Raw genomic sequence first — 15,255 nt, 5'->3', positions numbered from 1 at the left:
TTTTTTTTTTGCAAACACCAATTATTTAAAAACCCTTCTAAACTTTCATTGCAGATTGTTTAAGTCAAATATCTTCATAACTTGATTACTTAATTACTATAATGGGAAATAAAACATTTTTAAGACAGATTCTACTACTTCCAAAAACTGCATCAATAAACTGCATTTAATATAGAATCACTATACAGGATCTGGTAATGGCTGTGCCCTACCATAACCAGATCCCGTGTGCTCACCCAGCTGGACTCTTAAGCTAAAAGTGCCTGTGTCTTCATGAGTTCCAGCCGCTTGCTCTGCCTGTTCTGGTCTTTCTCTACATGCATCCTTTAATCTCCTGCTCATCCCTGCCTGCCCAGACCTTCAGCCAAAATCCATCTGCCTGGTCTGGTTCTGTTTGCCTGCCTCACCTGCCTTTATTCATCCGCTTCACAACAAACCTTTTAAACATAACTCTGTGTCTGGCTGAATATCGTGATCATCGGCAGTAATCATTACACTTTTTTTTTTTTTTTTTATTGAATCCATCTTCAAACATGTATAGAATTAACATAACTACTTTTACTCTATACAGCTGGACACAATCAGAATATATCCATAACTGAACTGTGTTATGGTCCTTTACAGGATTAATACATTGGAATCAATTTCTTGTTTGACAAAAAATAAAAACTATTTTTTTTTATTACACAAATTCTGTTGCGGATTGAAGAGAAAGGAAGTTAATACCACTTGAATAAAAGATGGAATTCATATAAATGAATTCATTCCAATTTAGACGAAGCCAACGGTTTATTTTTCTGGATGTTTGAGTTTTTCCCTCCTCCTGCAATTTGGTGATTGCAAAGCAGCTACCATACTTTCTGTCATGATGCAGCCTAGTGGCTGCATTTTTAGCAGTTCCTGCCTCCTCCTTCCCAGCGCAGCCTGATCAGGATCACCTGTCAGGCTGTAATCACCTGTGACTGGCTCCACCTGCTCACCCCTCTTTAAATAGTCACCTCAGTCTGTTCCTGGTTGCTGGGTTGTCTGTAGTCTTTACCTGCAATCTCCACTCACTCCATGCCTGTCTACTGCCTTGCTGTTGGAACTTCTGTTACCTAAGTGCCTCAGTTCTCTGGTTTCCTTCCAGTCAGCCTGCTCCTGCTATTCATCTACTCCAGCCCGGTAACTGACTGGTTTTCACCTTCCACCACTCCTTCTTTGCAATAAACTCTCAAGATCAGCTCTGTGTTTGTGTGCTCTGTCCGGGTTCATGAAGACAAGTCATGACACTTTCACTATCCAACAACCAGTGTTGTAGTACTCGAGTCTGAGTCATTAGCTAAATTTAGAGACTCGTGACTTGACTTGGACTTGAGCACTGATGACTCGAACTTGGACTCGGACTCCTACATTCAGATCATTCTGACTCGGAAATTGAGAAAAAGACTCGACTTTTTTTATATCATTAGGCTATAAATTTAATATGTCATTAGAATATTATTTGGTGTATGATTTTAATATCTAAATGTCGTACCGCGCACGTGACGTCACCATCTTATGAGCAACGCCCCTTGCCGCTAAGGTTGGGCAAACAGTGTGAGAGCGCACGTAGCAACCAGCCGTTAGACATGCAACAGATACAACGATATGACCGACTTTTCAGCTGTTAAACTTTCACAAGAGAATGTCCAGGCGCCCATTTTACTGGTAGAACTGTGGAACAACATACCAACGTTCAGCTCAAACCATGGCTTGAGTGTCGAGGTCTTAGAAAGACTGGAAAACGGGCCGAGTTGATAGAAAGGTAAGTTGATGTTTTTCTCCTGCTCGGCGTTCATGGCGTCAGCGGCTGTTTTTTTTTCTGTTTGTAGTCACCGTCCAGGAATCGGTATAAATTTTCCGGCCCGCCGAACAATTTAGTCCGGTCCGGTGGCCAAATGCATTATCATTATCCAACGGCTGTATCTCCTCGCTGCATCGACCGGTGTGCACCAGATTTGTTGTGAGTCATGGGGGAACGAGGCCGAACGCGTTTGTGGGAATCGCCCGGTGGACGGGCGAGGAAAATGCGTAACAGCATCTGCGGTGGCGGGCAGCCGGCGGTGCGCGAACCGCGGCGGTGGCCAATAGGCCGGAGCGTGCTTGGCTGCGAGGGCCGATCGACGCCGCTTGCGGCTTTAACATCCTTCATATGCGGCCTATCAGCGTACCTCGAGTCGCTGTTGCACGTTCCATAACAACAATGTTTAAAAACCATGGTTAGGAGACGTCTTAGACTTGGAAAAAGCAGTCGTTTTACCGAGTAAAACCAAGGGTAACTACAGCGAAAGAGTGGAGGAAAACGCATATTTGCCCTACATGTACCACGTGATATGACGCCACGTTCTAAAAATAGCTTGCTCGTGGAACGCCATTATTAGTGCAATGGAATGTTATTGCTTCATTTCATACATCACACGTCACGGCATGTTCCTACAACAAACTTGGATCAATAGTGACTCGACTCGGACTTTTTTTAATGACTTGGACTTGACTCGGACTTGAACACTGGAGACTCGAACCTGGACTCGGACTCGAGGCATAGTGACTTGACTACAACACTGCCAACAACAAAATATTTCCCTCAGAAAGATTCTTTACAGACCACTCTGACCTACAGATAACATGTTAAATTTCTCTCCAAGGCTAATAATGTGTTACTCTTTCAAAAATAAAGATTTGATCTGATTTGTTTGGCAGTTCTAGTGCTCTAGAGAGCCCCCTGTTGGTTTCTTGCCCCTCAGAGGGACAGTTTTCCACCAACACTTATTTGACAAACACACCTGATTAATTTTAAAAACACTTGGAGCAATGAACAGTTTATTGTGCTTCTCTCCCCCCCTGAGGAATGAACGAAAGTACATAGCCAAGAAGCTATGAAATACCCCTTGTGTCCGACACAAGCTGATTTTCAAAAGGTTAGTCATAGAGACGTGTTATCACCATTTTACTGTTGTACTTGAGTAGAAAGTAATAGTAGTGTTTTTTTTTTTAAATCCATTACAGTAAGTAAATGAATAAAGGGGAAAAACACACCCTCCGATATAAAGGGGGCTTTTAACTTCTATTTATTTGTTACAGGATCATTTGGCTTCTGTGCCTAAAGGAAAATTAATAGATATTTTAACATGTGCCTTGTGGGTGTAGTTTACTGGAGCTACTGGTCCAGCTGGTCAATATTCTGGGATTAATCCACTTATACCTTTAATGTACACTCCCACTTATATTCCACAGAAATCAGATCTGAAGCAACAGCAGAGCCTGAGATGCTGGATGATTTGTGAGGTTAAAAAGAACAGGGCAACGAGAGTATTGGTACAAATTGCTCTGAAGAAGTGAAGAAAAAACACACCACCAGATGATCTGAATAGTTAGTGTTCACACCATCTGTGTGAGCGGAGGGTCACACAGATGGTGGGAATGGAGTGAGGAGCTCTGAGGAGAAGCCTCCATTGGCCAGAATGGATACGCTAAGAGGGATCGCTTGGGACAAATGGGTAATTTTAGGTTCTGTACAACTTTTAGGGTCATGCAAAAGTGCCAACTGAACACATTACAGCAAAGAAATTAGTTCCCAATTAAAAGTAAAGTGTTAAACATTGTAGACTATTATATATGAAAGAAGTAATAAAAAACGCGAAAATTATTACATGAGACTATTGCATTCGAAAAAAGATTTTAAACAATCTTGTCAAAATATAAACAAGTATTGTTTAAAATAATAGCAGTGTGTTTAAAAAGCGATTAAAGCTCAGAGCGGCTGTAACAGCTTTAATTTCCTCAACACAAATGTGTTGGGAAAAACTGTACATTCTATTCCAGGGCAAGAACAATCAGAATGAAAAGTGAAAGTAAAGAAAAGGGAAAATAAGTCATTAAAAATACAAACTTCATTTACTATGTAAAAGACTGCCGTTAATATATAAAGGACGCATTGTCGCTTAGCTTTTCTGTTTCTGACTGGACTGATAACTAGCTGTATACGCTTTGTTTCTGCTGCACCTCTGTGTTTCATGGAGCCAACTCCTGGCTCTGTGAGCAGATATTCCAGCTCAGGATGATTGGACTAAATTCCACATGGCCACTGCATTTTTTTCTTCTTTTCTTCTACATCTTCCTTTTTTGACATCCTGGATACGCTGTTACATATTAAAAAACAAGTAGATAAATACATTTCTTGATGTTGCCTCAGAAACGGCATGGTTGTCGTCCCACAAGTTTCCTCCTGGACTGAGGTCCTGGGATTGGGCTGGCAGCTCCATAATATTTATCTCGCTGTTCGGGAACTGAGATGCTGCTGCTTACTGCTGCGTTTGGGGCCGTTGTCTTGTGGAAACACTCAACAACAACTTTTGACCTGTTTAAATGTTTTGATTTAGACTGATCCATGATCCCTGACATGCAGTAAATAGAGCCGACGCCATAGTGTGAGAAACATCCCCACAGCGTGATGCATGAACCGCCATGCTTCACAGTGTGCTGTGGCTTTAATTCACTGTTTTGGGGTGTTCTGACAAACTGTCTGTGGCTCCTAGACCCAAAAGAAAAATCTTCTTTCAATCAGTCCACAAAATGTTGCCCCATTTTTCTGTAAGCCGGTGAAAGTGGCAAACTGGACCCCTGTTGTTTTCTTTGGACCTCACGGGGCTATTTATGTCATTCAAAGGTATGCCACCCCTACATATGTATGCCACACTTTTCAGATTTGTATTTGTGGGAAATCATCATCCTTCCACTCTACTTTGTTTTGGTCAATACATCCATTTAACTTCTTTTCGTTGCCTGGTGCCTATTTCCAGCAGTCACCGGGCAACACAACAACACACTGGACAACCATTCATGTACACACTCAGTGGGAGAAATTTAGAGTAACAGGGATGTTTTTTAGGCTTTGGGAGAAAGCAGGTGTACCCAGCTGAAAACTCACACATGCAGTACAGAGAACATCCAAAGTCTGTACAGGATGACCCTAAACTGGGATTTGAACCAGGGACCTACTGTACTTAATGTAAGATAACTGTGCTTATGACTATGTCACTGTGCAGCCCCCCGTTCTCTGAATCTCTTACATTAAAATGACAGTAAAATGCATTGAAGCTTGAAGTGGTTCTGTGACAAAATCTGGAAAACGTCCGTAGGGTCGAACAGTTTTGCAAGGCAACGTCAGTTTTTTGTTTCATTCTAGAAACCCTTCCAAAGGATCAGAAAGTCGTGTTTTATTTACAAAAGTAAAAATGTCTCTCAAAAAACACACACATACACAAAAAAAAAAAAAGGTTGCCACCCCCTCCTTCAGAATGCGACGGCCATTTTTTGCCTATTGTTTTCCATGACAGCCAAACACAGACTTGCATCATGGAAAATGCTGGGTTATCCGGCCTGAGAAGACCCTGCAGGGCCGGAGGACGGTGGAGCCATGGAGGAGCTGGAAGGCGAACGCTGCGTCATGTGTTCTTGTGATAACAGTCATGTGAGGCTCTGCCCCAGCTGCATCCACACAGTGCATGGTGTGGCCGTGTTTTTCCACATGAACAGTAAACAGCGGTTTCGGTAAACCCGGCCAGCGCAGGGGTGGAGGACCTCCCTGCCTCACTCATCCTGAGTCTCTCTCTCCTGCTTTCTCTCTCTCTTAGTGTGTGTGTGTGTAAGTGTTATTCTAGGTCAGCCATTTCCCTGGAATGTTCTGCCGGCTGCCAAAGAGAAGTCACTACTAAGGAATGCACACATAACGCTGCAGAAACACAAGGATGACTTAAAAAGGACTGAAAGTAAGGCGATGCGGGCAACGTTTAAAACCCCTCTCATGTCTCTTCCATGTGGCAATTTTGGTCACGACTGTTCAAATCAAGACCTGCAGAAATATAGTGGTGTGAAAAAGTGGGTTTCTTTCACTGTTTCCCTTGTTGGTCACACGTACGTGTTTCAGATCATTGAACAGATTTTAAGAAATCAGCAAAGATAGCCAGAGTGAATCACAAACACTGGTTTTCAAATTAGGATTTCTTTTATTATGGAAAGCATAGCTATTACATAAAAAAAAAAATCCCAGTTTGTTAAATCAATAACGAACAGTTATTAACCACCTTTTTTAGATCGAAGAGTTACATTTTCACACACGCACAATTACAGCCACACAGACAACATGAAGTAGGCTGAAGATCTCAAAAATCTACACACCATGAAACAAAATTCACAGAACAGATGAGGCATCAAGTAATTGACATACTGTATATACCAGTCGCTATAGTGAACCTAAGTGGGTACTTATCCACGAAAAGGGGTGGCCAGCCTTCCAAATCCACTTCAAGAGGGCTTCGACAATGCATTGAAGAGGCTGCAAAGAAAACAAGAACATCTGAGACACTGCTGGCCCGGGTTAAGGTCAGGGAAAGAACAATAGGGAAGAGACTAGGGTTCTGACTTTTATCTTCTGAGAAAAAAAGTCAGAATTCTCAGAAAAAAGTACCAGAAATGACAGACTCCTGGGTATGTGTCGAAAAGTTTTCAGAAAGAACTGAGGGAAAGTCCGGTTGCTTCCGGTTGAAGTCCGTTTCCAGAATCACAGATGCTAGTTAAATAATTGTGTAAATAAATGCTAAATAAATAACCAAAACATGACACATGCCTAGTAGCATGCTAGCCACAGCTAATCATACAACATTAATGCGGACCACCGGTCACGCTAACATCAGTAATATGTTTAATGTGTTAAATTATGAACAGGTGTCGGTCCTTGAGATGTTTGGCCAAGTTTGTTGTGCTGCTTGACTTCGTTGCCACCAATATGATGGTCTGGACCTGCTTTGCGTCTTCAGGACCTGGACCACTTGCGGTAATTGATAGACATTGTCCAACATCATCTGGCCACTGTCAAAAAGTCCTGAGGGAGAATGTTTGGCCATCATCTCATGGCCTATAAGCTCAAGCAGGCTATGGGAACTGAAGCCCACCATTAAGTCCAAATGGGAATTGTAAAATACCTAAATGAGGGTTTTGAAGAGGCCTTTGGCTTCATGCTTGCTCAGTATAAGGGATTGCTGCAAAGCCATGGACAATGCAGATGACTGTCCACTGTGGCTCTACGCTCTTTCAGGAGGAGTGAATGCTGCTTGGAGAGACTTGATGCAATCATCTGGGTTCCCTTATATAGGAACGTTTTTGACCAATCTGTATAATCTGATTGAATTTGACTTTGGAAAGTGCCTTGAGATGACATGTTTCATGAAGTGGCGCTATATAAATAAAATAAAATTGAATTGAATAGTCCAAGTCAAGACTCAAACCCCTTTGAGACATTGTGGTAGACCCTAATTATCCAGTTCATCCTAAAAAAAAACACCACAGTTGTAGAACTAATGCAATTCTGTCAAGAAGTGTGAGATACTCAACACTGATGTTATAAACTTAGTTATCAAAAAAGCTTGACTGCAGTTGTTGCCAGAAAGAGTGGTATAGCCAATTAGGCCAATAACCGTTTTTTTTTGCCCAAAGTACAGGAAAATAAAACTTTAGAGCCTTAAGTGTTACGTGACTTTTTGAAAAAAGACGACTTAAAGTTTTTGATAAATATAATAAATGTGTTGTACTCTTTAAAGGACCACTTTATTTCATTTTTTACGTTTAAGAAATAGTAAGACATGAATTTCTTCCAAAAAGAGGATGGACAAATTTTCTTCAATGGGATGTTGATATTTGTGGGAAATGATAGAAATATAGACTTTTATTGTCTTTCTGTTATAGAAATTGAATGCAATTATGCCATGAAAAAGACTCAAAAATGCTAAAAAGCTACACTTGTATTATATTTAAAATTAAGACCCAGTCTGGACGGTCCAAAGAGCCACTGGGGTCTGGAGCCACAGGTTCCAGACCACTGAGGGGTCAGTTACTTTGCTACACACCGGGCTGCTTAATGAAGTTTTTCCCTTTCGTTTGAAAGCTGCTTTTTTGTATTTCGATCATGTGATCTTTTTCTGTTGTTAGAATGATCTGAATCATTGAAGTTTGACAAAAAGCAAAAGCAGGAGAAATCTCTACAGGGCCAAATAGTATTTAGAACCATGTGCGTGCACTCGGTCTGGTCTTGAATCACTTCAGAGGAACATGTTCAGGCTGTTTGCCTCTGCACCGCCATGAAAAACAAGAGACCAATCCAACCCTGCTTTGTTTTCTCTCTTTTGTCTCTCCAGCCCTCCCTTTCTCCCTGCTACCCCCCCCCCTCCACCCCCACCGCATGGAAGTCAGGCTGTTGCAGCAGTGATGGCCGCTCAGCCTGTGATCTGAGAGAAGGGTCAGCTCCCTGGCTGCTTGCGCCTCCTCAGCTGTTCTGTGTGGCTGTGTCGCCTCTGTCCTGTGACATTGTGAAATGACTGCAGCAGTAGTCGGAATCGTACGTGGTTGTACAATGCGGCAGGTCGTTGGGGAGGTAGCAGCCAGGCAGGCAGGCAGGCAGCTGCGGCGTGCGGAGTGTAGAGGTGGTGGTGGTGGTGGTGGGGGCCAAGATGGTTAGAGAAAGAAAAAGAAAAAAAATGAAGAAATGGGAAATCTCGGGAACCTGTTTCCAGGGCAACAGAGGTCTGAAAAACACAGGCAGGTTGGACTGTGTATTCGCCACGCTGCACTGCCCTATGGCAAGATGCTGCAGACGCCTCTAATGACTCTGAAGGGCCCCGGCTGGCCCCACTGCTAACGCACCGTAAGACACGGCCTCCGTCAGAGTGTGGGTTTTTCTGACACGCGTGTACACCAGGGTGCTGCAGGTGAAGGGAAACCACAGGCCATGCTGCATGATCCACCACGGGCCCATACATGGTGATCATCTGCAGGTGACGTCATCCTCCTCCTCCTCCTCCTCCTTTTCTTTTCCTCTAAATTGATCTGCTCTAATATGCAGTCATTCAGCCGGTGGACTTCACCAGGCGGGAGTGGAAACAAATCCTTTTCCCTGTGACAGACATTAGCCCTGTGATCTCATGAATATATTATAAGAGGGCTATTGAGCAATGAGGAAGGCATACTGAGCTGCCAAATTATGACCTGCAGAAGCACCGGCTGCAACAGAATTGTGCGGTTATTAGGCTCAAACCTTTGGATAATTCAAAGGAAGAAGCGCAAAAATAAATAAAAATAGAACATAATTGTGCATTTGTAAAACTAAAAAAAATAAAAATTGAAAGAAACAAGAAGCTCTGGTAACAGTTGAGCTAAGTGGTCACACCGTTGCTCAAGCAGCATCGCCTTCTCCTTCTGTAACCCGACTGCGACACTAGAAAATAATGCTGCGTTTAATGTCCCTCGGACATCCCCGTTACCATCCCCTCCCGCGCTCGTTCCCCCACGCAGGGTTCGGCATTTAAAGTTATAATATACTATCCTCCTCAAATAAAGAAACAAGCAGGTGCCTTGATGGTTTTCTAAACAAAACATTTACAAAAAGGGACGAGAACTTCAAGAGCCACATCACACAGATATAGATCCATTACAGGGGCTAAGGAGGAAAAGGAGCGGATTGTTGCCCTTTTCAGATGTATTATCAGATTTTCATATTAAATGTCACATGGAAATCAAGATCCCTGAATCTGGGGAAAGAACGGAGAAGCACTGGATCTAAGTTTCCCACTGTCAGTAATCTGGGGAACCACGGAGGCGATCAAGCTGCAACCACAGCTTGATCGCCTCCATGCCACGCCGCATTGATGCAGTAAGTCATGCAAGGGGCCGAACCAATTGGCTATTGGGTGCATGTCCAGTACAGTAAATGAACACACGCTTACCTAGGCCCCCATTTCTGTATTAAAATCCACTCCAATTGGTCTCATATAACATTCAAATTTATCAGAAATAATTTTAATTTCCCGTAAGCCAAAGTTAAAACATAACTTGATTGATCTTCAACGTTAACAGAAAAAAAAAACCTCTTGAAATACATCACTTTGTGTGGTAAATCTAGTAACTGAATTTTATTACTGTAATAAATGAATGTAGAGATGCAACTGCCTTCTTCTTTTGATGCACACGCTGTCAATCTCAATAAATTGGAATATTATCAAAAGGTCAATACATTTGTTTCAGTAACCCACTTAATTAAAGCAAACACTTTATATAGATTCATTACTCAAATGTTGTAAATCCCTTGTTTCCTTTAATAAAGATTTTCTTTTTGCTTACATATAATGAAAACACAACTTTTAAGAATGGAATATTAGGCTTCATCAACCTGATACAAAAATAAAACTTTAACACAGAAATTTGGACTTAATGAACAGTATTTTCAATACTTGCTTCAAGAGTTTTATTTTTCAAAAGTTACTTTTAATCTGACAAATGAGCCTAGTTAGAACCCGTATTCTGATTGATCGAACATGACTGCATCTCCTAAGTGTCGTTTAGGTGGGGGGGAATTCGGGGTTCTCGGTGGTCAGTGAACGCAGCACTAGCTTATCTCCGTTTAGCTAAGCTAACATAACTGTATAGTATAAAGCAGCTTCATTGTGTGCCAGCTGAAGCATAGCCACGGTGAGCTCCGGGGCTGTAAACGGAGTGAGTGCGCGAGCCACTTCAGTCAGCCAGCGTTCGTTACCGCGTAGCTAACTCCGAGGAGCGCCGCGCCAAGCAGCGCTCCGGTGTTACGCCAAGTTAACGGTGTGAGCGAAGTAGCCCTCGGTTAGCTCAGGGTGGCAGCCAGCGGCGTGTTAAAGCCCCCCTCCACAGACTCCAGCCCTCCGCTGGCACTTAACACACAGCCACACGCAACCCAAACTTAAAGCGGCGCGAGGCTGCCGGAGCAGCGCCCTCTCCGGTCCTTCAACACGGGACTACCTGCGCCCATTTCTTCACGTTTGTGCCCGTTTTTTTTTTTTTTTTTTTTAAACGGCGAGCTTCATCACCCGGGAGCGTCTGCGCCGACTCGCCCCGCCGCCGAGCAGCCCGATAAGGTAAGGTGAAAGAAAGCAGCTGCTGTTCTCTGTTTTTAGTGACGGGGGGAGAAAACACACGCTGACACAGACGGAGAGGCTGCTCTCGTCCACACTCTGGGCTGCACGCTGCTCCAATGCTTTGTTCTGCTCCGCTGCCTGTTTTTTTTTTTCTTCTTCTCCCGTGCACACTTCCAGATGCATTTGCAAATCAGGGTATTGATGCTTGCAAGAAAAAAAAAAAAAAAAAAAAAAAGAAAAAAGGCTGCACCTTGCTCAGAACGTATTGCCTTGTGATAGTCACCGGGATTTTGTGTCAAACTGTCAGCCAGAGATATGAATTTACTGAGTGTATTAGATCTGTTAGGGAAGATTTACCTGTTGTGGAATGACTGGGTTGGGAGAGGGTAGCTGCAGAAAACACACGCCGTAAATAGGTGAAAATGGCATTGCTATAAAAAAAAAAAAAAAAAAAAAAAAAAAAAATATATATATATATATATATATATATATATATATATATATATATATATATATATATATATATATATATATATATAAATGTATTATTATTTTATTTTTTGTCAAACTCATTTTTTATGTAAATCTATTATTTAAAAAAAATTGTTTTTTTTGAGAGGCAACAGTCGTTTTTTACTTTAATACTATCTCATTTTAACATTGTGATTTAAACGGCCCACTATGAAGCTCTCAAGTGATGTTTGGACAAGGGGGGGTAGAATCAGTCTTCTATTATATTTGTTGACTGACCTTTACTACAATTTATTTATATAGCAATCTTTCCTTGGAGGATATGCATACCCTTTGACCTTTTTTTTTTTCTTCTTCTTCTTCTTCTTTTAAAAATCTTTTGCCACATTACAATGTCACACACTGTTTGGACAGGGTTTGTGTGAGATCGGCACAAAAATGAGTGTGCACGTTTGAAGTGGAATGAAAACGTTGCATCTGAAGTCGTTCATACCGATGAACATCTGAAAAGTGTGGCATGGACGTGTATTCAGTCTCCTCAGTCGGCCGTTTGTAAAACCACCGTTTTTAGGTGGTTTTAGGTGGGGTTTTTTTAGATTTAGGTCTTGACTTTAACTGAGCTATTCTAACACACAAAAGTGCTTTGATCTGAATCCTTCCAGCTTTGTTCTGGCGATTTATTTCTTGTTATTGTCTGCTGGGAAATGAAGCTTTGCCCAGTCTGAAGTCTGTTTGTCTTTAATGTGTTTTCTGAAACAACCTTTAACTTTCACCATCTCATTTGCCCCTGTTGAAGAAATGCATCCCCAGGGGATGATGCTGCCACTTCCATGGTCCTATTGGCGCCACAGTTTGGGGACGGGGATTTATCACTACCTGATGTTTAGAATAAATACTACGTATGAAAGTTTTAGTTAAATTAAAGTTGTCAAAAATAATTAATATTTGTTTCTAAGAACACGATTTAAATCAATGATACTCGTATGTGGCAAAAATGTACCCATTTAGAAATGCTGCCCTTCTTCCTGTAGCAATGCTGCAGTAATAGCGGTTTAGCCCCGCCCCTTCCCGTAGGCGATTATATCCAGCCCTCTGTAGCTGACGAGGCACAGACAAAAGCGTTGTTCTGGGGAAAGGTCCCATGAGGGAGACGCACAGGACAAAAAACGAAACGCAGAACAATGCTGGCCAGGTTTATTTGTGTAGCACATTTGAGTAACAAGACAAATCAAAGTGCTGAATTGTAGCTAGCATGCAGCTAACGCTGTCTGTCTAAGTACCAGCTTCACGGGCACAGACAATCCACTGACAGGGGTCTTTCGTCTTTCTTCATTTCTTCTCAATGAAGTTGTAAAGCTATTGGAGGGTTACGTGGGTAATAATCACACTGGCTATGGTGGAGCCAGCTGACAGTTAGAGCAGAGAAAACTCCATGCAGAAAGACCCAGGGTGGACTTGAACTTGCTGACTATGTTAGGATTTAGCAAAGTGGTATTATGCAAATGATAACTTGTAGTGGCCCAGGTATAGAGCTCTGGGGCACTCCTTGATGGACAAGGGCTGTTGGAGAGCAAAGAATTACACATGGTGACAGCCTTTTTCCTTTCACATGGACTAGACTGGGATGCCACATATCTAATGAAGCCAAACGGTTCAAATGTTTTCATTTCTGCAAACAATATAATCACTGAAGTGCTATTACATCATGTGTATTTTTATACTCTTTATAAACTCGTGTTTACATGAAACTTTGCTAAGACCAAGATTTCAAAAGTTAATCAGTCCTTAACTCGTGACACATTATCTGAGCCAATAAGTCAATAATATGTAGAGATTTTAAATCTGAATGTGAATGTGTGATTGGCTGTTATTGTAATGATTTGAACTGAAAGTGGACTCAATTGGATTCTTTACATTAGGAATAAAATGACCTGTTTGTGAAGTTCCTTGAGATGAGATTTGTTGTGAACTGGCCCTTTATCAATGGACTTAAGCTGATCAGACTCATGCTGATAGTTACTATGAAATCTAACAGAAGTATCTTTACTGGCAGTAGAACGAGTACCTTTGTCTTCCTGTGAAGGGCAAACATACAGTGTCGCTCCTGGCGGCTTTTACGTTCCTCTCAGATCGTCAAAGCAGTTTTTAGTTTTATTTTTCTCAAGGCAGCCTATCACAGCAGAGATCAGGAGAGGAGCGGATTACACCCTGAGCAGATGACCGGCTCTGCTCAGCATGGTGACAGAGCTGCTTATGCAGTGATCCATAAGGTGGACAGGGACGGTCACATCATCATTACACTTTAACCTCATAAACACACTGACAGTATTCTGCTTTTGTAGGGTTGCTAGTAGATGGGGTCGGTTTTAGTAACGTGTCAGGTTGTGGTTGGACGTTTATTTTCCAGCCAATAGGACAAAAAAAAAAGGTTAAAATGGTTTCTACGTCATACGGATTGGTTCAACGGCGTTATTTCACTAAGTATGACTTGTTGTTGTTTTTGAGTTGGAGTTGGTGTCTCTGAGGTGAGGGAGCCAGAGCCCGTTTTTCCTCTCTGGCCATGACTTCCTGGATGTATCATGGGCACGATAACATGTTGTCATGGCATGAGGCCAGGCTCTATTACTTTAGGTCGGTTTTGGGGAAAATTAGACCTCCCTTTTGATCCATCCTCCTAAACTTGGGGGGGGGGGGGGGGGAAGGATCCCAAATGGGGGAAAGAACAATGTAAATGCTAGGGAATATGATGCAGAGAGTATTTCTATGTACTTTCCCAGAAGATCAAACACTTAGTGATGGTGGGGAAGTGTTTCAAGTTGTTGTTGTTTTTTTCAATCTAAATCCTATGCCATTTACCTGGATATGACTAAACCCCATGATTTTCTTTTTATTTGAAATATCTATCTTTATGGGATTTCAAAATCTGGCATAGCTTTTGCGCTTAAACGTGCAACGCTGTTTAACAAGGCGCTTAGAAAATACCCCAAAAGAACTGATATCTGAGAATGAAAGGCAGATTCTTAAACATGGGACCTTTTTAAATAGTTCAAGGTTGTTAAACACTGCTGGTATCTCCTTTATATTTAGCCAGCTGTATAATAGCTGATGCATGAGTTGGAGCACAAAGAAGATCCTTCATGCTTCCTTTTATCCCAGCTTTGTGTTACAGGGAGACGGTCTAAAGGCCCTTAAAGAAATCGAATCTTTTCAGCAGCCTGAGCCGACGTCTGCCTTTGGCCTGACGGTGGTTCAGATGTTAAAAGATAAGCCATCCAATTCAGCCGAGACGCTTAATTAGTGCCTTTTTAAAGACGAGGGCAGAGCAGGTACACCAGGGAAGGTTGTCCTTTGTGTTGAATCATTTCCTTCTTCTTCACATAAATACTTTAGCAATTGCTACACTTCATTTTTTTTCAGCACCTTTGCAAGAAAGCAAGTTAAACTGCATTGTTATTGATTGGTAATGCAGCTGACAATCTTCCTGATTGGTGGCATGCTTGTAAGCAGAAAGTTAAAGTAAGGACAAGAACTTGGCTGCTTTTTTTTTCCATTTATGTTCTGTAGTCGTTCTACTGTTGACTCTATCTGTGGCTTTTGGTCAAGCCAAAGAAAACATTGGGAGGCGTCCTTTTTGGGTGTGGAAGGTTAAGCATTTTTGTTCACATTTCCTGGAACTGGGAAATATGTCAGAAATTGCAAAGTAAAAATAACTGTTTGGTGCATCCGCCACAGCAACCCAGCATGTGACCTTTCAAAGATTTTTAAAACTGACTTTGCCAGTTTAAGACTGGCCCACAATCTCCATGATTATTTGAAGGTGGCTGGATTA

The 15,255-nt window shown here is 42.0% G+C and overlaps 1 protein-coding gene across 5 annotated transcripts in view; it reads left to right on the top strand.

Moving 5' to 3' along the window:
• The first annotated feature begins 10,452 nt into the window (after positions 1-10,452).
• Positions 10,453-15,255, top strand: part of zmiz2 (zinc finger, MIZ-type containing 2) — a 52,246-nt gene continuing 47,443 nt past the window's right edge. For 4 of the 5 annotated variants that reach the window (XM_036140594.1, XM_036140591.1, XM_036140590.1 and 1 more), the window contains exon 1: positions 10,453-10,955. The gene's annotated coding sequence lies outside the window, so the exon portion shown is untranslated. The remainder of the gene's footprint in view (positions 10,956-15,255) is intronic. The other variant, XM_036140593.1, reaches the window with a different exon arrangement.

This window comes from Fundulus heteroclitus, chromosome 8 (genome assembly GCF_011125445.2).
Source record: "Fundulus heteroclitus isolate FHET01 chromosome 8, MU-UCD_Fhet_4.1, whole genome shotgun sequence".
In the NCBI taxonomy this organism is placed as follows: Eukaryota; Metazoa; Chordata; class Actinopteri; order Cyprinodontiformes; family Fundulidae; genus Fundulus; species Fundulus heteroclitus.
Note: the sequence above shows the minus strand (reverse complement) of the source record. Positions and strands in the feature narration are given on the sequence as shown.